This window comes from Mustela nivalis (assembly GCF_964662115.1).
Source record: "Mustela nivalis genome assembly, chromosome: 5".
Lineage (NCBI taxonomy): Eukaryota > Metazoa > Chordata > Mammalia > Carnivora > Mustelidae > Mustela > Mustela nivalis.
The window spans coordinates 58,997,341-59,021,616 of record NC_139024.1 but is presented as its reverse complement, the minus strand read 5'-3'; the positions used below and the strand labels follow the sequence as shown (position 1 = coordinate 59,021,616).

The 24,276-nt window shown below is 38.1% G+C and overlaps 1 protein-coding gene across 30 annotated transcripts in view; it reads right to left on the bottom strand.

Moving 5' to 3' along the window:
- The window catches only part of HIVEP2 (HIVEP zinc finger 2), a 198,309-nt gene that overhangs the window by 67,666 nt on the left and 106,367 nt on the right, over positions 1-24,276 (bottom strand). For all 30 annotated transcript variants that reach the window (XM_082730848.1, XM_082730839.1, XM_082730842.1 and 27 more), the window contains one exon: positions 17,819-17,931. The gene's annotated coding sequence lies outside the window, so the exon portion shown is untranslated. The remainder of the gene's footprint in view (positions 1-17,818; positions 17,932-24,276) is intronic.

Sequence of the window (24,276 nt, the reverse complement as noted above, 5' to 3'; positions counted from 1 at the left end):
ACTGACAAGAAGTCTTCAAAAGCAAACATCAGAGCACTGTCATTGTCCTTGACAGGGAGACAAAGTCAACCCAGATCTAGCATTCTGCAACACTACTAAACTTTTTGAGTATGAGCCTGTTTTTTCTTTCTCCATATCGCCTGATCACACACAAAGCAAGGGAGTGAAGCCCAAGAGACTATGAACCAAATGACACAGTACCTTTTGGAGCAAGCTCCAAGAGACTAAAAGAGTTCCTTCTAGGACTGCATCATAATAACCCAAAGGCTGTCTTCACCCCAAATGTGTAAACTCCTAGTCTAACCCCAAACAAAGGAAAATAGAGATCGGACAACAGTGGTGCCTGGCATTGATGTAACAGCTGGATGTGTAGCACCGTGGCCCAGATCATGAACAATATCTCCTTCAAATTCCACCTCTAATACTTAATAGACACATAAATAACTTCTGGCAAGTTACCTACCCTTTCTGTGCCTTAGTTTTCCCATCTGTAATATGTGGTTAATAATAACACTAAAATCCTTAACAGGATTATACAGTGCTTAGAAATGGCACTGACAAGTAAAATCTAAGAATTAGTTATGAATTCTACATTTTTCTGCTGATATTTCAGGCATGTGTTAGTCTAAAATAAAGACGAAAGAATCTGACAAGGTTTCTTAAATTAATTTAAGAGCGCCCAGGGGCTTGGCTGAAAGATTCCCCCTGCTATTACGGGGCTATCAATACTACCTAAAATTCCACCATTAAAACTGGGCCAAGCAACCAGGGTTAAATTTTCTATTCTTTCTGCTGACCCCCTCAGGTATCTTAGGGTAACATGCTTTGTGATGCTTTGGGAGCAAGTGCTGCTGGAGATAACCACCTCTCACCACCACCACCACCACCAGCCGGCTTGGAAAGGAGAGGTGGGAGGAAGAACACCACAGGTTAGGGAAGTGCAAACAAAAGGACACTGAGTTGGCTTTCACCATAATCAAAGGGTTCGCTGAATAAAACAAAGGAGCTAATTCCCTGGCACCGAGATCAGGATTGAGGTGCCAGGAGGCCACATGGTCCAGGAAGGATACCTCTTGTAATTCCTGTTGTACCGTGTGACCTTAAATAACTCACTACACTCTCCAAGTCTTGATCTTCCATAGAGAACTACGGGATCTCATTCATATATATTGAAGTTTCTCAAACTTCTTGCTGCCATGAGCCCCTTTGGCAGTCTGACCACAGCCTGTGGATCCCTCCTAGCATAATGTTCTAACTGCATAAAATTAAATACAGAAGATTATAAAGGAAATTGATTATAATGACATACAACAATCTCAAAAAATTTTAAAACAAATTTGTTGACAGTAATATATATGATTCTTTATTGGAAACTAGAAACAAGATATAAAGCAAGATAATATCCACCATAATTTTGAGTAGTCATAATCACAAAGATACTTTGAGATGTTAGCCACAAAAGGGATGATGTGAGACTACCTGTTATTTCTACTGGAGACAAAGGCACAGAAATTGCTAAAACTACTGTTTTGTCTATTGCCTAATTAATAATGGAGGGAGTGCTGAAGTTCAGTGAGAGGTTAGTGAAAATAAAATTAGAATTTTTTTTCTAAATCAAATTCTCAAATCCTCTGAATTCTATTTGCAGCTAAGATCCCCATTGTAAGTAAATAATAAATCTATTTACAATTCTAGGGATCTAGGATCAATGATTCGATTGTGTCCCCCCTCTCTCCACAAAGAGTCTTCACAAAGGAAAGGAACTCTCTTCTCCTTTCCAGATAGGTGGAGGGAAACAGACCTACAGGATGGAAGTATCTTTTCTCATCCTTATCCAAAAAGGACTTGGAAATGAATTACCCAAACACTCCAAGGACCTCTCACCCTTTGGCGTATACAGATGAAAGGGCATCAATACCAATTAACCACAGCTCTCATTTCAGCCCCAACTGCTCACACAGGACCTCCAGGCCCCCTGAGAAGTCCCAGCCAAGTATTTGTATAATGCCAGCAAGGGAGACTTACAAGAACCCACAGGTAGCCTGCTAGTCAGTCACACCACCACCATTTGCCATTTCTTCCTTCCTGCACCAGCTCCCCCTACTGTCCTCCTCAAGAAACCCCTCTGCTGCCACTGTAGTTGGTGCCCCTCTTCAGCATGCCAGTGGTCAGGCATCCCACAGCGAGGCGGGAGGAGTTCTTGCCTTGGGTCCCACACTTTAGAAGGTTCACAAAAACACACAAAAGAAATGTATTGAGAGCCGCCTGGATGGCTCAATCGGTTAAGCATCTGACTCTTAATTTTAGGTCAGGTCTTGATCTCAGGGTCAAGGGTTCAAGTCCCACAGTGAGCTCCACAGTGGGCATGCAGCCTACTTAAAAGAAAAAAGAAAAATAAAAAAGAAAGAAAAGAAACGTATTGAAAAGTACATGTGCAACTCTGTCACCAGCGTCCAAATGTCCTGCAGCCCTAAATGTCCTAGCTCCTGACTGTTGCTGCTTAGGTGCCAGGGCAATGTTTCTCTGCATCTGGTGAGCCATCTCATTGCCCCAATCAAAAACTGAGACTGAATGCCCTGAAGGTTTGTGGGTTGTGACACTGCAGAGTGTGGACTTACACCATTTCAAAAGCAGAAAAAATGTGAGCAGCATTAATACTTAAGTAAAAGAAAACACGGAGTACCTAGCCATTGTTTTTAAATGGCGCAAAGGCAACAGATTCCTCTATACAAAGGACTACCAGGCATGCCATTTCTTGCTTCTCTTAGTGCTCTGATCCGTAGTTTTAGAAATCTCAGTGCATTAAGTGCAGCACTTGGAAAAATTATACATGGTGCCCAAAGAACATTTTACAAGTAAACAATTCTCACTTTTAAATTTGTGATGATGTAAAGTGCATGAATCACATTAATTCTTTACATTAGCAACTGAACAAACATTGAACACTAATCCATATATACTTCCATTCAGTGGTTAAGAAGATAATTACAAGGGTGCCTGGGTAGCTCAGTAGCTTAAAGCCTCTGCCTTCGGCTCGGGTCATGGTCTCAGGGTCCTCGGACCGAGGTCCTGCATCGTGCTCTCTGCTCAGCGGGGAGCCTGCTTCCCCCCCTCACCCCGCCTGCCTCTGCCTACGTGTGATCTCTGTCTGTCAAATGGATAAAATAAAATCTTAAAAAAAAAAAAAGATAATTATATTGCCAAAAAAGTTAAAAAACTTTATTTCAATAATTTTGGATTTAAAATATTTTATACATTCATTATAATATGGACTTCCTTTTGATTTTAAAGTTATTGTGGATATTAAATTTAAAATAGCTTTTTGAAAATGTTTAGCTTTTGAATTTGTACTTCCTCTGCTCTATATTATTAATGAAAATATATTGATGTTTTATATACTTTGAATACAATTAACATTTTATATTTAAATCTCTTAGGTCATTGAGAATGAAAACGAGTAAAAAAAACAGCAATAGAAAATCTAAAAGCATCATTCTGCTTAAATTTTTTAAGCTGGAAACAATGCAAGTAAGCAGACTTTTATCAAGCATGACCCACATAAAATTCACTAACAGGACATGACAAATTATTTAATGATCATTCAATTACTGTTCAAAACAACAAAAGTGAGCCCCAAAAGTATTCTCATCAAGCCCACAACATGACCATCTTCTTCCTTATAAAGACTATCACTGATCAGGTTAAGAAGACTATCTGTGAGCCTCCAGTTGAACTCTTGCCCTGAAGGTCCCAGAAGTATTGGCGCCAAAGCCAAATCCCGAGTTGTGTACTCTTAAGGTCCAAACCAAGTGTGGCTTCTAACCAGTTCTCCCTCAAAACTGCCATGGAAGCAGCTCCATCAGGTTTTTGCCTCCACTCTTCTTTAGAATATCTCCGAGATTACTGGGTAACGTGATGGCTGATCCGGTCCAAGGAGCTAGGGAGGTAAGAGCACCCTTCACTGCCCCTCTCAGATATCCTCCGCCCCGTCTCAGCCAGATATAAAACCACAGTTAAATACCACTGAGTGAGAGAGGAGGGGATTGTACAGTTTGAGTCTGAGGAATTCCATACTGGTGTAAAGAAAACCATTTACCTAGTGTACCTTCTTTCCTCTTTCCTCTGTCTTCTCTCCCTGTCTCCAGGGCTCTTGGCTGACCTGTACTCCACCATCTCCACCCCCCCCAACCGTGCATTTCCTTACCAGAGTACTCAAACTAAGGTCTCATAGGAGGAAGAATGGCAGCAAAGGCCAAAGAGAATGAAGCGGGCCTTTTACATTTTTGTTGATTATCCAGTTCTGAAACTTGGAGAATAAATATCGCAGCAAGTTTTTTCCAACAACTTACATGAACACAATGAGCGTTTTGAGTAGAGTTGTCCCTTTGTACTTGGAAGTTTAGAGGAAGGACGTTTCCTAGACATCTGGATTAGGGACTGGGTCCTACAATAATCCAGATCAACTTTTGTTTAAAGATCTATATAAAGTCCTGATTTTCAGGTTTTAAACAAAGAAAGAATTTTAGAGGTTTTGCAGATATATAGAGAAATCTCATTATATACATATGTGTGTGTATATATATATAAAATACATATATAATAATAATATTTATATAAAATCAGGAAGGTGGATACTGGGATAGGGGAGGGCTGAGCTACTTGCTCAAGGTCTGTCGACTATTCTCTGAGATTCAGGACAAGAACTTGGGTGGCTTCCTGATATTTCAACCAATGTCCTCTCAGTTAATCACTACTTCCTCCCCCCAACAGTGAACTACCATGTAATGTTCATATGTGGCCAAATAATATTGGCATTCTTCAATTCAGAAATCACTTATGAAGGCTTTGATAATGTTAGAAAATAAAACTTAGAAATCATTTAGTTATTAAATCATCCTTCTTATAAGTTATTCTACATAGTATTATTAAATGGAGAAATGCAAGATCTAATTATAATAGGCATTACAGAAACTACACAGAACATATCCAAACTTAATTCTCTAAGATATTCACAGAGGATTTAAGTGATAATGTTATTGTGAGTAAAAAGATTTAAAAATGTGTTCTTCAGAAAATGTTAACTAATTGCATCTGTTCTGAAGAATCATTCACAGTGCCAATGTTAACATGGAAATAATTTTAATTTAAATTTTTATCAGTTTTCCAAAATGCATCAAACATGTACATGTAGGATAGGGTACATTAAAGATAATAAAGGATGGTAAATCTAGCAATATTTAAAATAAAATGATATCTCAAATAAATGACATTATCTTCATTCACTGGCCCACTTCTATATTTTAAGCAAAATCCTAAGTAGACAGATATTATATCCCATTTGCTGTACAGGCCAATCATGCTGCTTCCAAGAAAAAAATAAAAAATAGCTGATTTAAAAGTTGCTTTTCAATATCTGAAACTAGCTCTTTAAAACCAAACGTGTCTTATTATAAAATCTTTACCTTAGGAGAACTTTCCATTAGGTAAGTTTAAATGGTTTAAAAATAAAATCTTATATGAGGAGCTCTGAATAGCTCTACTTTTACTGTAACTAGTGGAAAAGTTATAGATAAGTAACCAAAGTATTTTAAGTCTTGTTCCTGCCAGCTGGTAAAGGTTCACAACATGTAAATTGAAAAGCACACATATAGTTCTCGATGTTTTGAAAGGACTGAATCTCTTTGACCTGTAAATGATCAAAGGGAATTTCATAATTAATGCTTTATCAGATTGATGCTGTTATATATTTCCTGATTAGACAGCAATTTTCCATGCATATATAATACACTTAAATTTCCATGTTGGTCAGGCCCCCTCACTAGTACTATATTTCCCAGTAAAAACCCATTAGTTTATCTTGCATTTATCAGAATCAAAAATATAATCATTGGTCAACTTCCTTCCATTCCTATTCTGGATGAATGAATGAATGGATGAATTAATGAATGAATGAATGAATGGATGGATGAGTAAATGAATATATTAACTATATACACACATCAGAGTAGTTTTTGTCTTCTCCGTGGCTACAGATACAAGGATTAAGAAAATATATATGGTTTAGAAAATAATACAGGCACAAATGCAAACCATTTAAAAAATAATACCAAAGTGAAATTAACTTATTTTTTTCTCTCTAGAATTAAAAAAGTCCACATAAACGTTTTATCCTTGTCAAATAAATACTTCCAAACTTAGGTTAGGGCAGTCTTAAACTATGCATAATAAGATTTCATATTAGCATACTTTGACTAAAATATTTTAGAAGTCTATAAATATATGTTAATATGTTCATCAACTCCCCAAACTTAAAATTTACATTTTGACAGAATGAAAACTGTTGCCATTTATAATGAAAATTACTGTCATTTATGCACATATTATGTTTTATATGTTTTGAAAACAAAAGAATTTGAGATTGAGAGTTCTGTGATGAAGATTCTATAGGTTTCTTATTTCAACTTGAATTTTAACTATTTAAAACAGAGGTGAACATGGTGGCATGTTACACTCACCCAAATATTCATGAATGTGCATTGCAAAACCATTAGGGGTATAAACTGAAGGCCCTGTCTTCGCATACCGTATTACCACCCTGACATGACAACACACTAAATCCTGTGAGACAGAAACCTGTGAGCCACATCATCACAAAAAAAGTAGAAAGTCATAAAAATGAAGCAAGGAGACATAATAAATAAAAGAGTAAAAAAGAAAGTATTAGCTGGCAAGGGACATATCCCTGCACTCTCAGATTTACTGTGCCCTGGGAGACAAGCCTGACTCAGTCGCACTGTTCCTTCTCACTCCCAAGTTCGATGGCCAGCTGAAAAAATCTTGACAGTGCTTGCAAAGGCAGAATATGTCCCTACATTTGGGAACTTCCCTGAGGATATTTAGGCTTTTTACATGTATGCACAAAGAAACAAATATCTATGTTAAGGCTTCTGCAAGATAGCGGGAAAAGCAGCCAGATAAAATACCTTGTCCATTCAATTCTTAAGGAAAAAGAATCCCACAGCTGTAATAGGTAAAGTATGACAAGAACGCATGGCAATTTCTTCAGAAGCTCTGAGGAGTTTCACTCCCATCAATCTAATAACTGGATTCCTGTATTCTAGCAGACTGAACACATAAGAAGGATGTATTTTATTTACAATGTTCTAATTCTCTTCTCTACTCAGCTGTATTTCCCAGCCCTCAGCCAGGAATACAAGAGGAATTCAGTAAATGTTTACTGAAGGAGTGATCAAAGGAGTGAACAGATGAATGGAAGAATGATTATAAACACACTCACATTTAATATACTTAACATGTACTATTATGCATTTGTGGGGTTAAGGAGCAAATGCTTCTTCCTCTATTCTACTATTCCTTTTAATTTCCTTCTATTCCTTTAATTTTTTTTTAAGATTTTAGTTATTTATTTGACAGAAAGAGAGAGAGAGAGCACAAGCAGGGGGAACAGCAGGCAGAGAAAGAAGCAGGCACCCCACTGAGCAAGGAGCCTGATGCAGGACTCATCCCCATCACCTAAGCCGAAGGCAGACATTTAACTGACTGAGCCACCCAGGTGTCCCTTTCCATTCCTTTTAAATTGCAAGGTAGTCTGATATAATTTAAAATTCTTCTTTGTAACATAGACACCTCTGTGAAAGTTCTTTTATTGTGCCCAATTTGCTATAATAATGGATTTAAAACAAACACACCAAAAATCAACCCAATATAACTATGATATAAATGTCACCTTTTCTCCTTTAATATGCTATTCATCTTAGCAAGGCAACTTAAAATTTTTCTTTAAGTCTATTATTATTCCTAAATGTTAAACCGTCAGACGTATCCCTCCTGCCTCCTAGCAGATTCTGCACCCTTCACCTGTTTCCTGATGGTGAATGTATATTTTGTCTGTTTATTGGCACACCAATATCCTTGAGGACAGGAAAAGAAGCGGTGTGTGCGTGTGTGTATGTGTGTGCACGCGCACACGGGCACACACTTCCTTGGATTGTTCTCATGGAAATCTCCCATGTGGGAAAAGGGCCAAGGAGAGCCTGAGGACTTCCCTGACCCTGAGCCAAGGGTGTGGTAAATGTACTCACCATAACCAGTTGGGTGCTTAAAGGGAAGGAGTGGGGAGGAGGAAGGGGAAAGCTGGTAATAAGTGTTGAAATCTTTTACCTGTGAGACAATAATCTAAGAATCTAACATTTTTGCAATATTCAAATATTTTGTGAAGACTTCTCAGGGCTAACATAGTCTCAGGGTGATACCTTTAACCCAGCCAGAGCACTAAGATCAACCACGGTTTATATAAACTTGACCCATTAAGGAGGAATCACTGAAGGAAGTTCAGCTTTTTCTTTCACTGACATAGTTTAATTATATCCTCAAGATTAAGTTGTAACTTTTAGGATGTTTCCACCCCTACCCTAAGGAAATCCCTTCAAAAACCACCCATGATCTTTAAACTGGAGAAGACAGTGACCCTTTCTTAGATCAGAACACTGGTGACAACTCTGCAGCACTTGATACTGTTAGACATACCTTCCTTAAATATTGAGTTCCCAGCTCAAAATCAGACACACATAGACAATAAGTAAAAGCTCTTCTTCTTATGAAGTTCCTTCCCCCTTAGCTTCTTTGATATTTGCCTGTCTTGATGTCCAGCTACAATTCTGATAGCTAAAATACCTTGGAGTCTGTCCTCTATCTGATTTTCCAGGCCCAGATGAAGCATCTTCTTCCCTGTATGCTTCTCATTTTTCCCGTGTCAAAATTAATACCTCTCTCCTTTGAGTTCTCATAGCCCTTTCTTCTACTCCTGTTATGACAATGATCATCATCTCCTTTGGATTTTAGTTAACTGAAGACATATTTTATAACCACACCTAAGTTCTCAGCTACATGGGAAAAAGACCACACTTGTTTCGTCAGTACACACCTCTAGCACAATGTTTTGCACATGCCTGGCTTTCCATAAATATTAGTGGGATTCAAGAGTCTACTGAAGTTGTTGAACGGAACAGAATCTTTAACTTTCTTGTTTCCCACCCCTCCATTGCCCATCACAAGCCCAAACCTGCAGATCATTTAATCCCCTCTGTCCCCACCTGTGTATTCCTACTTCATCCAGCCCAATTTAGAACCCACTAACCTCTCATGGAGACTATCCCAATAGCTCCTAACTTCTCTACCTCCAAGTCTTCTACCCCTTATTTATAAAGTGAAGTAAGGTATATTGCCAAAATGTAATCTAAGCATGTTACTCCTCGACTCAAAAATGGATAAAGGTTCTCTGATGTCTACCAGACGAATCTGCTAACTGCACACTGAAGGCCCTCTACACGCCAGATCTCTTGACATCGTTCTTTCTGTTTCTTCCATGTCTCCTCCTTACTCAGCGAACACAGCATGTTAGTTTTCACTTCATGAGGACACCCATACCATCCACCTATTTCTTTGCCTATGTGGATATAATTCTCTCCACCTGTCAAAACATTGCCCATCGTGAAGCCTTCCTCAGGAAAGACTTCCTGATCCCTAAGCCCTTTCCCCTCACATACCCACAAGAAAGTGCGTATGATTTCCTCCTCTGAATGGGCAACATGTTTTACTTACACATCTCTGGGGATGCTAGTTAAGCTTTCTTTTATCCAAGTCAGGTAAAAACAGTCTCATCTCTCTTTTAGATTTGATAAGCAAAGGAAAGACTAAAATGCAGACTTCCTCCTCGTTTTATTCCTCTAACCACCAGAACACTAAATTGCATATGGCAGAAATGTCATAAATATTCATTGAATTTAACCTAAACTGAAGCTTTTACAAATAGCCAAAAAAGCTCAGGTTCCATGTAAGAAGGATGGGGGCCAAAGCCAAGTTAGTGCTGGCATCTGTGATGATTGGTGTTCTCAAAATTTCCACTTAAGGCTGATGACAGAATTAAGCTCTGCTACAGTCAATGAATAATTTATTTGTGCACAAAACATTCTGTTAATGGAAATCTTTTTATGGCTCAAGATCTAAAATATATTTACTGCCCTATAGTTATTAAATGTTTGCTTTAATCATTAGTACACAAGGTAATGACAAATGATAATTACAGGATCATTATATGCTCTTAAACTGATTTAATCAAGAGCATCTCTTCTGAAATTCAAAAACTCAGTGGATGGGAATGGGGGTGGACTACAATGGAACCCGCCAACTCACTGCCACCATCAAATTTAAGAACCTAAAGATTTTGTTGTTAGAAACACCACCAATTGAGAGAATAACGTTAGATTCAAACAGCTAATACATTTTTAAAAAATTTTAATGCGGAAGTAAAAATCCCATTGCTTCCCTGATGTGGACTGCTCCAACTGAATAAATCATAGCAAAAGAGCAGTTCATGTGTTTGCGCATTCCCTAGATTTCCCAGCCTGCCAAAAAATGTTCCTTTGCTGTGCTATTTCAGCAAGTCGTGAGATGACAATGATTATGCTCCTCAAAAGGAAAAGATAGCTATTTTCCCCGTTTTTATTTTTGGATGCTGAAAGGCACACTTCTGGCTGCTGTGAGTACTCTGACAAGTACACATGTTCCTGAGGAGGTGAATTTGTGGGGGATTTTGGCAGGAGTAAGGTTGAGAAAACCTAAAACTATCCTAAGCTCTTGGGAAATATTTAAGGACAGCAACAAGAGGAAGACTCAGGTCTTCCAGTGAATTCCTGTTTCCAACTATCAATCCTCATGGAGAAAGAAAAGCCATGTAGTATAATATAGGCTTTTTATCTACTTTTATCTCAAATTCAACTAGTTTACAATCAAGTTCATCACCCTATGACTGAAACTAGTTTCTCTCTTTACTTCTCTTTTCCTATTAAAAGTAACATTCAAACTCCCAGGCTCAAAGCCTTGTGTCTTCATTGACAGCCTCCTTCTGCTCCCCTACCCCCATATTGCACAGATACAAATGCACATGTACACACACACACACACACATACCCACACAACCACCTACACCCAATCAGGCAGCCCTACGCTGACTTCCTGCATCCCCTCCCTTACATTATCTGTGGCCCGTCAATCCTTATTGCTGCCCCTCCAGTTTTGGCCCTCCACACCTGCCTGAGATCCCACTGCACAAAACCAGACTAGAAGGTACTCTGGGTCCAACTGGCAAATTCCCAAAAGACAGGTTTAGATACAGTATCCTCCGGTATATGGAATCTAGGAATAATGAACAGAGGCCGTGACCTGCGGGAGTATCAGGAGAGTCTTAAGTAAAACAATTGGAGCAGAAAGTAGCCACAGGGGTACCATAATGCATGCATACCTGAGAAGTGGGAAATTGAGGAAGATATTGGAGCAATGAAGTCAGAAAGAATCTCCTGAACCCTCAGTTCAAGGGTTCACTGAAGTTTTCTAAAAGTACCTCTGTCTGTGATGGAAGGGTGGAAGGAGAGGTAAAAGGCACCCCATGAACTGACAGCTCTTGTGCAAACTCGTGTAAGTGCCTCTTAAGTGCCTTCTGTGCTTTTAGGGACTCCTGCACCTACACACCCCACCTTACCCTCACTACTACCCCTGCATCGATCCTCACCACTACCCCTAACCCACCCTCACCACTACCCCTGCACCCCACCCTGACCACTACCCCCAACCCACCCTCACTACCCCTGCACTCCACCCTCACCACTACCCCCAAACTGCCCTCACCACTATCCCCTGCACCCCACACTCATTACTACCCCCTGACACCCTCAGCACTACCCCTGCACCCCACCCTCACTACTACCTCCAACCCACCCTCACCACTACCCCCTGCACCCCACACTCATTATTACCCCCTGAAACCCCACCCTCACCACTACCCCCCTGCATCCTACCCTCACCATTACCCCCCACGCTACCCTCACCACTACCCCTGAACCCCACCCTCACCACTTCCCCTGCACCGACCCTCACCACTACCCCCCTGCACCCTCCTTCACCACTATCCCCCCTACCTCACCACTACCCCTGCACCCCACCCTCTCCTAGGAAGCCTTCACTTCAGAGGCCATGTTTTATTTTATCTCATTAAATCTTTTCAGAGGTCAATTGTTTTTGTTCCCATGGCCAAGACAAGGACAATAAAATGTCCTTGTCAGGGGAATAAAGGGGTTTTTGTTTTATTTGTGGGGGAGAATACTGTTGTTACTCTATATAGAGATTTCTTTGCATTCAAAAAGATCATTAGAAAAACACAAAATTTATTCTTACTGCTCTGCTCTGGGTATTTAATAAGTAGCAGACATGCAGACTCATCTCACTAATATGATTAAAATTCAATATGCACCCAGGTATAAATTTGCAGTCCCCAAAATGAACTTTAAAAAGAAAACTCACAGCCAAATATTTTTATTGAATTAAACAAATATTTATTGAATATCTACTATTTTTTTCAATCACCATTTTCAAGGCTGAAGAGGACACCCACAAAATAGACACAAGACCTCAAGCAGCTTATAGGGTAGCATGTGAGAGAAAAATTTCACACAAATCACTTTAATATAAAGCACAAAAATCCATACAAAAAGTAACATTAGAGAAGTAAAAATTGTTAAGGGGATTCAGAGGGAAACGGTAAAACATGAAGATGAATCATACTAAAAAAAATAGCTAACCAGTTTCTCAAATCAGTAAAGTACAATTAACAAAAAAATAATAACGCAAATAATAGATGAGATTGAAAACTCAAAGTTAATTTGTCTTTTGACAATTCATGGATGAGAAGTCAATGTGAGATCAGGTTCATAAATAAAGATCTCTAAGTGGGTCATTTTGGCCAATATCCACTTCAGCAATTTATTACGAAAACTACCCAAGAGAATCAGAATCTCAAAGGCTATTCTTCATCTATAGGGATGCTGCCTGGAGTCTGTGAGATTCTCAAAGCTGGGAGAGTGTCTGGGAGAACTAAACAGTTGTACCACCAAGGAAAGTAAAGGTACACTGCCTCCAATATTTCCTATCAGACCTGATTTTTCTCCCAAACTTCCATATAGCGTCTATTTCCTTATTTGATTCATACTGAACAGAATATAGTGACTGCATCAACAAAGCTCCAATAATTGAATACTGGCAGTCCGCCAGACCCGTGACCTGGCAGCTAGGGATACCCTATCTGAAGTGGCGGGAACCAGAGTTCAAGTCTGCCTCTACCACTCAGTAGTGCTGCGACTTTGAGCAAATCACTCACTTGTAACCCCCTGAGCCTCCGTTTCCTCATACACAAAATAAAATGTGAGTGCTATGTACATAATAGTTATTGCCTAAAGTGAGATAACGTAACATGGAAGCCATTTGTAAACTGTATAGCATTACACAAATGGTAATTCACGTCATCAGGGAAACAAGGAATATAATTACACTAAGTCCTGTTGCGTAGGTTGTATGTGGAGAATAAAAGATGAGAGGTTTATCCCTCACAACCACCCTTCAGTGCATGCTAAAGTCAGGAGAAAAGAAGGATAGGCAGAAAGGAATATTTTTTAAAATATTTTATTTATTTGTCAGAGAGAGAGAGTGAGCACAGGCAGAGTGGCAGGCAGAGTCAGAGGGAGAGGCAGGCTCCCTGCGGAGCAAGGAACCCGATGTGGGACTCGATCCCAGGACGCTGGGATCATGACCTGAGCCGAAAGCAGCTGCTTAACCAACTGAGCCACCCAGGGGTCCCGGCAGAAAGGAATATTATGAGATGATATAAAAGCAAACTTCAGTCAGTTTTCTGACAACTAAAAAAACGCTCATGGACCAAATGTGCTTTGTTCATGCTGCTGATTTAATTAACGCTTGTTGACTGAATGATGAATACATGAAGGGGTCAGGAACTGAATGTGGGAATGAATGAAGGCATAGCCAAGAGAAATGCATGAACAAAGCAGGAGGTATCAGGTATGTGTCAAGAGCGAAAGAAATAATTTGGGAAAAATGAACCCATGTGGCCCAAGAAGCTAACAATAATGGGCTCCATTCACACAGACTATAATGGCAGAAGAAACAGCAGCCCTGATAAATAGAGACTGGTTCTAGGCTTCCTATCATTCCAGTAATACTCATTCATAAATACTGACACCTTCTCCAGTTGCCGAAAAACATAAAGGACCCAAACAGAAGAGCTGCATGCATGCAAAAAACTATAAAAATGACCCCACATGAAAGGAAACATTTTGAAGGCCACAACACATTGAAGCTCATAAGGTCTACTCTGAATTCTATGTGATAGCTAGAAAGATTATATCTAACCCATAGAGAGCAGAGAGTAAATTTAATTTGCAACATTACCAAATCTTTACAAAATCTGCTAAAACGTGTCCAAATAGAATGGATTAAAAGTTGCCTCAGTTTTATTTTCCCGATTTGTGTAACTAATGACATATATATTTAAATTATTTATTTAATTTATTTGAGTATTCTGTTTTATTATTTATAAATTAAATTTGGATTTCAATAACTTCTGGCTCCAAAAATTACTAACTATAATGACTATGTAATTCTCAGCTAAGTAATTAACTGCTCTGAAACCCAATTTTCTCAAGTGAATATGGGACTCTTACTTTTTACTTTAAAGATTTTATTTATTTATTTGACAGAGAGAGAGAGAGAGAGATCACAGTAAGCAGGGAGAGAGAGAAGGGGAAGCAGGCTCTCTGATGAGCAGAGAACTCGATGTGGGGCTGGATCCCAAGAGGCTAAGATCATGACCTGAGCCAAAGGCAGAGGCTTAACCCACTGAGCTACCCAGGCGCCCCATTTACTTTTAACTTTAAAAAGTTTAAGTACCTGTAGCACAGAGCCCAACTCACAGAACATGTTAAGCATTTTCACCATCCTTCTTACCATTCCTCAGCTTAAAGAAGAAATACCACTTACACAGTTCTGGTTTTTTGTTTGTTTGTTTGTTTGTTTTTAAGATTTCAACTGTTTATTTCAGAGAGAGAGAGAACGCATAAGCAGGGGGGAGGGCAAAAGGAAGCAGGCTCCCTGATGAGCAGGGAACCCAACGCAGGGCTTGATCCCAGAACCCTGAGATCATGACCTGAACAAAGGCAGATGTTTAACCGACTGAGCCACCCAAGCTCCCCACCATTTACATAATTCTTAAATAATTGCAACTGATGCAATGAAAGAATATAATTTTGAACACATTGTTAAAGGTCCATAGTCCACCTAATGGCTCAAAGTTCACCTACCTTAAAATGAATAATTTCAAGACAAATCAAAAGCACTGGCTACCCGAAAGAAAATGGCAACAAATGAGGAGCAATATTGTTGATAGAAAGATAAATTTTTTTTTTACTATATGTTATAAAAAGTGATATAAGAGAAAGATCATCCTAATGGTGAGGGTTTTCCTTTCTTGGAAACTGCCTTCTATTTACTACCAATGTGGGGAGGGGAAATCAGGCAAATTTCTAAAATGTATTATTTGAAAAAAATATCCTCACTTGGACTAATGGGCAAAGCCAGGTTCACAGACAAAGTCAGGGAGAGACTGGTGATTATACACAACGCAGACATCATAAAAAACCATACTAATTTCATATGAAGTGTTTCCTAACCAAAGCATTTGGTTTAATTGAGAAAATGTTCCCATCTCAATGAGTTCTGTCACCAGTGACAGGCTAAAGAATCAGTCACATGATTAATAAAGTGCTAAGTACTGTTATGCTTAAATAATGACACACTACCATTACCACTACTAACCATCCTCCTAAACACTAATAGTTGTTGAGCTCCTACCACCTGCCAGGAGTTTAATCCTCACATAATCTTATGAATTTACTTTATCTCCCCCCCAAAAAACTATTATTTTAAAACACAGTGACTCCCAGTATGCCGACTTTGGAGCAAAGGTTCCCAGAACACACATGTAATAAACAAGAAAGCCAGCTGTACTCAATGTCCTGGCCAGGTGTATTCTCAGGCAGCACTCAGAGAGCATAACTTGCACAGTGTCCTAAACATCCCTTAAGGGGTGCCTGGGTGGCTCAGTGGGTTAAAGCCTCTGCCTTCAGCTCAGGTCATGATCCCAGGGTTCTGGGATCAAGCCCCGCATCGGGCTCTCTGCTCGGTGGGAGCCTGCTTCCCCCTCTCTCTCTACCTACCTCTCTGCCTACTTGTGATCTCTGTCAAATAAATAAAATCTTGAAAAAAAAATCCCTTAAGTTAGGTTCCATCAGCCAAAATTTAACTATAACACAATGGAGTACTTTGAGAAGAACTGTAAAAGCCAAACTTGTGAGTACATGGAGAATTAAGTGAGGCAGACAAAAACATTTAGGTTAGTGGTGCTCAGTATTCATTATCATTTTCTAACATCTACTCCAGCTATTGAAGAATTAAAGTTTTGCTTTAGAAACTGTCTTTTAATGTTTCTCTTCCTGAAGGGTTTTTTATCTAACTGCCTTATATCCCTTTAATTATCTGATTTTATTTCTTTTTCTGAATGGCACCATATGCCCATAACAATGTAAATTACTGGTCACAAATGAATCTTGGGCCATGAGCCTTACAGACAAAACGAAAAGATATCCTGGGGTTTCCAAGCTTGGTATTTATTTCTGCACTCAAGGAATACTCAAAAGCCACACTAACAAATCAAGTTCTAGGGCAGTTGTCTCAAGGGAGATCATTTCAGACAAACCTAAAGCAGTTGTTGGCATCATATGAATTATGCAACCATATCCCTGAAAAACCACCTGACCTCATCACGTCTTAAGATGTTGATAGGTGAAGCAGATACTATTAGTTTGGTTTCAAAGTCTGCTCCCCAAATGATTAGCCACTTTCTCCTCTTATTAATTATCATCCATCAGGTTTTTAAATAGCTTCAGTTCATTCAGAGGAAAATTAAATAACAAGCTGTACAATTTAGAATTGTACATAAAATTTAGAATTTCAGAAACTGAAATCTTGTGACTGGACTAGAAAAATAAATATTTTTCCAAATTTTCTGTTACTGTGTAAAGGGTTAATTAAAGCATGAGTTTGCCTGGATTTAAAAAAAAAAAAAAAAGAAGAAGATGAAGAAGAATTACCAAACCTTAAAATCAGTATCATTTAGAGTTCTGATGCCAAAAATCTGTTTGACAGAGCAGGCTTTACTATACTGACATTTTAGCAGTAGCCAAAGTCCTGTTCCCACTAAATTCAGTCTTGGCAGGACCAGTAATTTACTAAAAGCCTTAACTCATCTTGGTTAGGAGTTCTCTACCTCGAGAGCTTTCCACAAAACACAGTGCCACGAGGAAGTTGAATTGAGCAAGACTTAAAGGTTTCTATTCTTATCACATAAACCAAACTTTATGTAAAATGAGAATGGCCTAAATAAAGAGAGATACTAATTTACTCAAAATCATTAGATTTTAGATTTATCTAAAGAGAGATACTAATTTACTCAAAATCATTAGATTTTAGATTTGCCTCTGATACAATACAGTACAATTATACATAAATATCTCACTAATGGTAAAATCTGATATTTTTACATTATTCCAAGATTTCAACAAGCAAATAAGTACTAAAATAGTAAATAAAAGTATCTGGTCCCAAATTACAAGTGACAACATTTTCTAATTTTCTCATCTTTCTAATTGGTACATTCCCAGAAATATTGTAAACACTTACAAACATGTTCATTTAGATAGCATTCCAAACATCTTTCACAGGTAGTAAGGGCCTCAAATCATCACTGCCAAAATTTCACATAAAGCTTAATATTTTGCTTAAAAGATATTTCCAATAATTTTGAAATCAAACCATATAAAAAGCACTTGACTCAACTTACCCAGCAGTTGACTGTTAATGAATTGGTAAAAGAGTGTTCCAACCAAATCAGTTCACTTAATTTTTCAAGTGGATCTCATTACCATTGTCTTTTTAAAAATTCAAAGACTCCACCTAATGAGGAAAGGAAAACAAAAACAGTGTTTAAACCAGAGCAGCATCATGGCATCAATACATTAATAACACAGAAATCAAATCAAGGGACGCCTGGGTGGCTCAAGTTGGTTAAGCAGCTGCCTTCGGCTCAGGTCATGATTCCAACGTCTTGGGATCGAGTCCCACATTGGGCTCCTGCTTCTCCCTCTGCCTCTGCCTGCCATTCTGCCTGCCTGTGCTCACTCTTTCGCTCTCTCGCTCTCTCACAGAAATAAATAAATAAAACCTTAAAAAAAAAAAAAGAAGGAAAAAAGAAATCAAATCAAGATTCTTACTAAATCTTCTCCTAAGTTACTGTGCTTCTTAAAAGTATAAAACAACAAAAGCATCTGCTAACTAAACCAATCCAGTTTGGGGCAAAATGAATGTCCGAGCATAAAGAAAACAATAAAATGACACAGTCAATGTGAGAGCAGAAAAGTTTATTGTCAGTACTGATTGGCACACAGAAGCAAGGACTATATAATGACAGTTAGGATATGTAAAAATTAGACGTGAGAAAAAGAGGCAACTGATTGCTTTAGAATTCAGTTCATTGGTTCTTATTAATTTACCAATGCAATGCAAATGTGTAGGCTGTAGTTCCTTAAAGCAGTTAAGTTCTAGTTCCATATAATCTCTGTTGAGGAATATAAACTAATACCTATAATCAGTCACTTGGAAAGAATTCACTGGCATGAATTTCAAAATCATCCTCAGAATGTTATACCTGGTCTCCCACAGAAAGTATTTATTCTACTAAAGACTCATAAACAGCTTGATTAGGTTTATAAATAATATCAGTTAATTCCATTCATTTTACCACCTTTTCTACCACCTTATACCTTTTCTAAAGCCCAAATATTAAATTACTATCTCAGTTTCAAGAGAAAGTTTGAGAGAAAGCAAGCTATATCTCATCTGATGAGAGCCTAAAATAAACGGATGCTGGAGGGCCAAGCAGAAGAGTAAGATACAGAGTTGGCTGGCGGCCAGCTACTCCCAAATCAAGTCTCCCAGGGTGGATTTAGTGTGTTTTAAAGTCCCAGAACATCAAACCCAACCACAGTCAAGTGAAAAATCAAAAACCTATCCCAAAGCCAGAAATACATGATTTTTATCATGCAATTTGGAATTAGCCACATATGGTCACATATGGCCTCTCCACTCTAATCCCAACACACATAGTAGTAAAAATTAATTTAACTAACCTCAGTATTTTTAAAAACATTGAAATGATTTGCTATCCACTATTAGAAGGTAGATGCTCAAAACAAAAACAAAAACAAAAACATTCCTAACAATGGAGAAGACAAACAGCAATAATTATACACACTAAGTAGAAATCCACAGTAGTCATGGGAAATACATTTTCACTTCCAAGACAATCTAATGTCTAGAGTCTAGGCTTGACTGCTATTCAGGAAATAGTTATCTAAAAAACTCATGTGGATATGGTCTCCAAAGACTTCTTCATCCACAGAGACAAATAATCTTAATTATTAGTCTAGGGTTCTTGCCATAAATACAGCAAAACAAAAGTTCAAATGGTTTGGTTATTTTAAATTATTCTGGATCAACAAATATAAGCACCTACAGGAGTTTCAAAACGGTACAACACATCCATTTTTCACACTTGGATATCTAGAGCTGTGAAAATATTTATGTACTTTTCTAGGACTTGGATAAAAGTTGCAAAGGCCCTTTCAAATAACGTTTGGAACTTAGCTTTATAATACTGCCTCTAAACTACTGCTGTGATGGTTTTGCGCTAGTACAGGGTTTCACAACTTATCCTTCTGTTGGTCTCTTTCTGAGGAAAAGGGAGGGCACTTCCCGTCGGAATGGCTCACGGATTGGCTTGAAGATTCCTAAGAATCCTTTTCTTGCTGATTTGTCAATGAATAATGTGAAACTGACCTATACAAAAGTTTAGATCTACCATCCCTCTTCCTATGCTTGTTTATTTCTTAGAGCACTGCTTTCTTAAAGTATGTAGTTCTTGCCTCATAAAAGGACTTAGTACTTGCGTGGGGCCAGTCATTAAGCCAGAATCTCAGGTCTTTCATCTAGAATATAGCAAGTATGTTTTCGTTCCAATCTTACTACGCTTATCTGAGTGGCCAGTGATTTCAAATTACTTAGGAATTTTTCAGTGGTGGTATGGACATCTCACATCAAACCTCAAAAGCAGAAAGTACAAAATATATTAGTCATCTGTATGGGTGATTCAGTAAAATGATTGCTCCTAATTAGCAAAGAAGATACGGATCTGTTGCCTACATAGCAGGTGTGCCTCATGTGTACAAACCACAATACAACATTCTTTAGAAATGTTCATTTCCTTAGAAATGAACAATGACACCCATGATATGATAGTAGGTTCCCTACGATTTCTATACCACACAGTAGTGCAATGCCTAAAATAATTGTACAACCTGATGAAAGCAGTTGAATCTAAACCTTCTTACCTTTAATTTTTTTTGGTTTTTTGTTTTTGTTTTTACTGATTGCCTCTACACATTAGGAAAAAGGAAAAACAAAAACAAAAACAAAAACACCTCAGTGAGTAGTATTTCAGCTTCCTCGGAAAATCTAAAAACATCTGAAACTTTGTGTTTCAGTTATGTAGTCTAAACAATGGAGCAATTTATCATTAGCTAATATTTGATCATGCTTGTCACCAACTGGTCTATATTTTAGCCACAATGCTGAACCTGAGTGACCTTCTCTAGCTGAATGGTTTACCCCATGTAGTATACAGTAACCACGCCCTCTGAGTGGACCAGACCACTCCCTGAGAGCACTTCAGCTGTCCATACTGTTGCAACAGCGACACAGTAAACTTGCCCTTTTAGGAGCACACTAGAGTAGCACTTGGCACCCTGGAGTGTGCTTGTGGCTTGCGGTGTTTTTATATCCCTGGACTAATCCTTTGTCTGGGCCCTGGTGTTCAAACACCATCCTTCTATTGATGACGAGACTGAGACGCAGAAGGTCACAGTCATTTGCTCAAGGTCATGCAACTAGAAGGCAGATTTCCTAACCACTATTCCACTATTTTTCTTTTACATCAATGAGCTTCTCTGAGCACCAAAGATGCTAAAGATGCTTCTTAATATGTGATGGGAGGAAAATAGAGAAGGCACTGAGTGCAAAGTGGGCAGCAACAGACCAGCAAATTCCACAGGCTCCACACCACCCTCTTTATCATGGTTGCAAGTAACTTGCTTCTTTGTAAACCTAGTAAAAAACTGGTCAAGGAGAATAAGGAAACAGAATAACTTCAGACTGTTAGAGACCCAAAACATCCTGGCATATTTTGGCAGGACTCCAAAATAACATTTGGAAAGCAGTACCTTAACCGCCAGAGTCAGTACAGCTGCCCTACTTAGCCATCTGTATTATTTTTCTTTAGAAACACATAACAACATTGAAGACATTTTTAACCAAAAAAAACCCTCAATCTCATCATCCAAACACAATTATTAACAATTTTTACAAATGTATTTATTTCCCATGGAAGCATATGTTCACATAGATGTTCTCATAACACATATAACAATGTATTCTGGTTTTTTCATTTAATATGTCACAAACACATCCTACATTTCCATGTAATTCACACAGTTCTCATTTTTACTAGCCATATAATATTCCATGGTTTGCATATGTAGTCATTTCTTCAACCATTCCTCTGTGTGGGAACATCTAAGTTGTTTTCATTTATTTTTAATGCTAGAGAAGCTACTAATAGTAGAGATACTATTCTTCCTTAAAAACATTAACAGAAATGGGATTAGTAAATCAGAGTATGAGTATTTTTATGGACTTCACATTTCTAGCCATATTGATGTGAGGAGATTGAAATCACATATGAAGCTACCAACAATATGTGAGCATTCCACTTTCACAAAACTTTCTCACCCTTTCATGTGATTAAATTCTTTTGGTGGTTTATTTAATGTAAACTGGCACTTCTGGGTTGTCTTTTTATACTAATGGTGACCATAATTACTCTCCCATTTAAAAATAATTTCATTGTCTTTCCTTTCTAATGTGAAAATTATCTCTACCCATATAATCTGACTACATTGTAGTCCTGTTTTTTTTCTTATGCATTTAAATGGCACTTTAATACAATATATACATTAACTTCTCTACAAATTGTTCCATACGTTCAGTAAACGTAAAGATGAAAAATCTTTAGATCTTTAACCATTTAATATATCTGGCACGTATTTGACAAGTTCCAAGTTATCCACATACCATTTACTAAGCTTGCTCTATTATATTTTATGTGTGTTATTGTATCATAATGGGTCCATTTATAGGCTTCTGTAAACTTTGTTCAGACTGAGTAAATGTAATGGGACTGGCATTATCGTAGGAACTTGCTGTTCATGTGTTAGGCAGTTTTAATTATTACTCTGGTTTATAGTATGTTTGAAATCTACAGTAGGGCTAGATTTGATAACCTTGTTCTCTTTTTTTCCCCTCCAAACACTCCTTCATATTTCCTTATGTGTGCATAGATACTTGCAAATTTCTTACCCATTTTTCCCAGATTATATTACCTGATTAAGTGTAATATTTGCCTTCCGCATTCAGCCATACCCAAAAAATCCCATTAGAAGTTTTAATAGAATTGTGTTGAATCACATATAAGCATCCTTTCAATATTTTGTTTTGCCATGTAAAAAATAGTGTATTATCCTGCATCTCTACATTTATTACATTTTTATATTCAATAAATATTTGCATTCTAAAAAACTTGGTTCTGTGCCTTCCCAAATTCCATTTCACTTGCTTAGAAATAGTTAATTTCTCAAGTCCAACAACTGAATTGTGTTACATCCTCATAAGATCCCCTGAATAAAATCCTTTATATGCAGGCAAACAGTGATTAAATAGAAAAGTGTTAAGTTCCAGCTTAAATAAAACATCCTAATTGCCTCAACAATGATGAAATTAAACTATATAAATGACACAACCACCACAAAATAATATCCCACAGAACCACTTTATTTTCTTAGTATATTTACAAGACACTGCCCCAAATTCATTTAAAAACATAGCTGAATGGCTGGGAGAACACTTTATCTTCCTTGCTCTTCATCCCAACCACTGTCTGCTATCTGAAGACTAGGTTCAAAGATTGAGCAAAACCAACAGAAAAATGCAAATAATTTAAAATTATGATAATCTTTTTTTTTAAAGATTTTATTTATCTACTTGAGAGACAGAGATCACAAGTAGGCAGAGAGGCAGGCAGAGAGAGAGGGGGAAGCAGGCTCCCTGCTGAGCAGAGAGCCCCATGTGGGGCTCGATCCCAGGACCCTGGGATCATGACCTGAGCCAAAGGCAGAGGCTTTAACCCACTGAGCCACCTAGGTGCCCCTAAAATTATGATAATCTTTTAAACATAAACTTGACTAGGGGTTTCTGGATTGCTCAGTCAGTTGAGGATCTTCCTTTTAGCTTGGGTCATGATCTCAGGGTCCTTGGATGGAGCCCTGCATCAGGACTCCCTGCACAGTGGGGAGCCTCCTTCTCCCTCTGCTGCTTTCCAGCTCTGCCCCCGCTCCTGCACTCAGGCTCTCTCTCTCTCTCCCTTTCTCTCTCTTCCTCTCAAATAAATAAATAAACCTTAAAAAAGAAAAACCATAAACTTGACTGAGAATATTGTACATGTTACTGCACATTTAATTGAGTCCATGTGTTATCTTCCTTGATGTAACAGACCTAGGGACTCTCAAGGAATTTTGTATTTTATAGAATGTATGAGTACCTGAAGAATTCTAGACACCCTAGTGAAAAGGAAGTAAGGGCAGATGGAAGAAACGGGAGGGGAAAGACCAGGAATATCTGCACGAAGATAGACAAATAAGGACAGAAGCTATTTTCCATCCTCACTTTGAACGTCATACTATGTGTCAAGTTGAGTGAAAGCATGAGTGACGTGCCTCTCCAACTTCCTGAAGAAAGAAACACACAGAAAATGTGGCAAATATTTAATCTGAGCCTTGTTTCCTGAAAGACTGCAAGATGCCCACAGATTTTCTTTCCCAGAGTTCAAAATAGCAAGCTGAGTGGGTGTAGCACTTCAAGTGCAAAAGAAAAAAAAAAAAAAAAGGTAACTAAGGAAAAGGAAATCATACTTTTTGCTTCTCAGTATGAGAATTCTAAAAGAAGCCAGTTAAAGGGATTTTAATGATTTACATCTAGAGCTGTCTTGAATCAGGACATAACTATAGTCCTGATACTTAACCAGGGCCTTCTGGTCACTTTTAAAGGTGACAGTTTCTATGAAAAGACTAATTT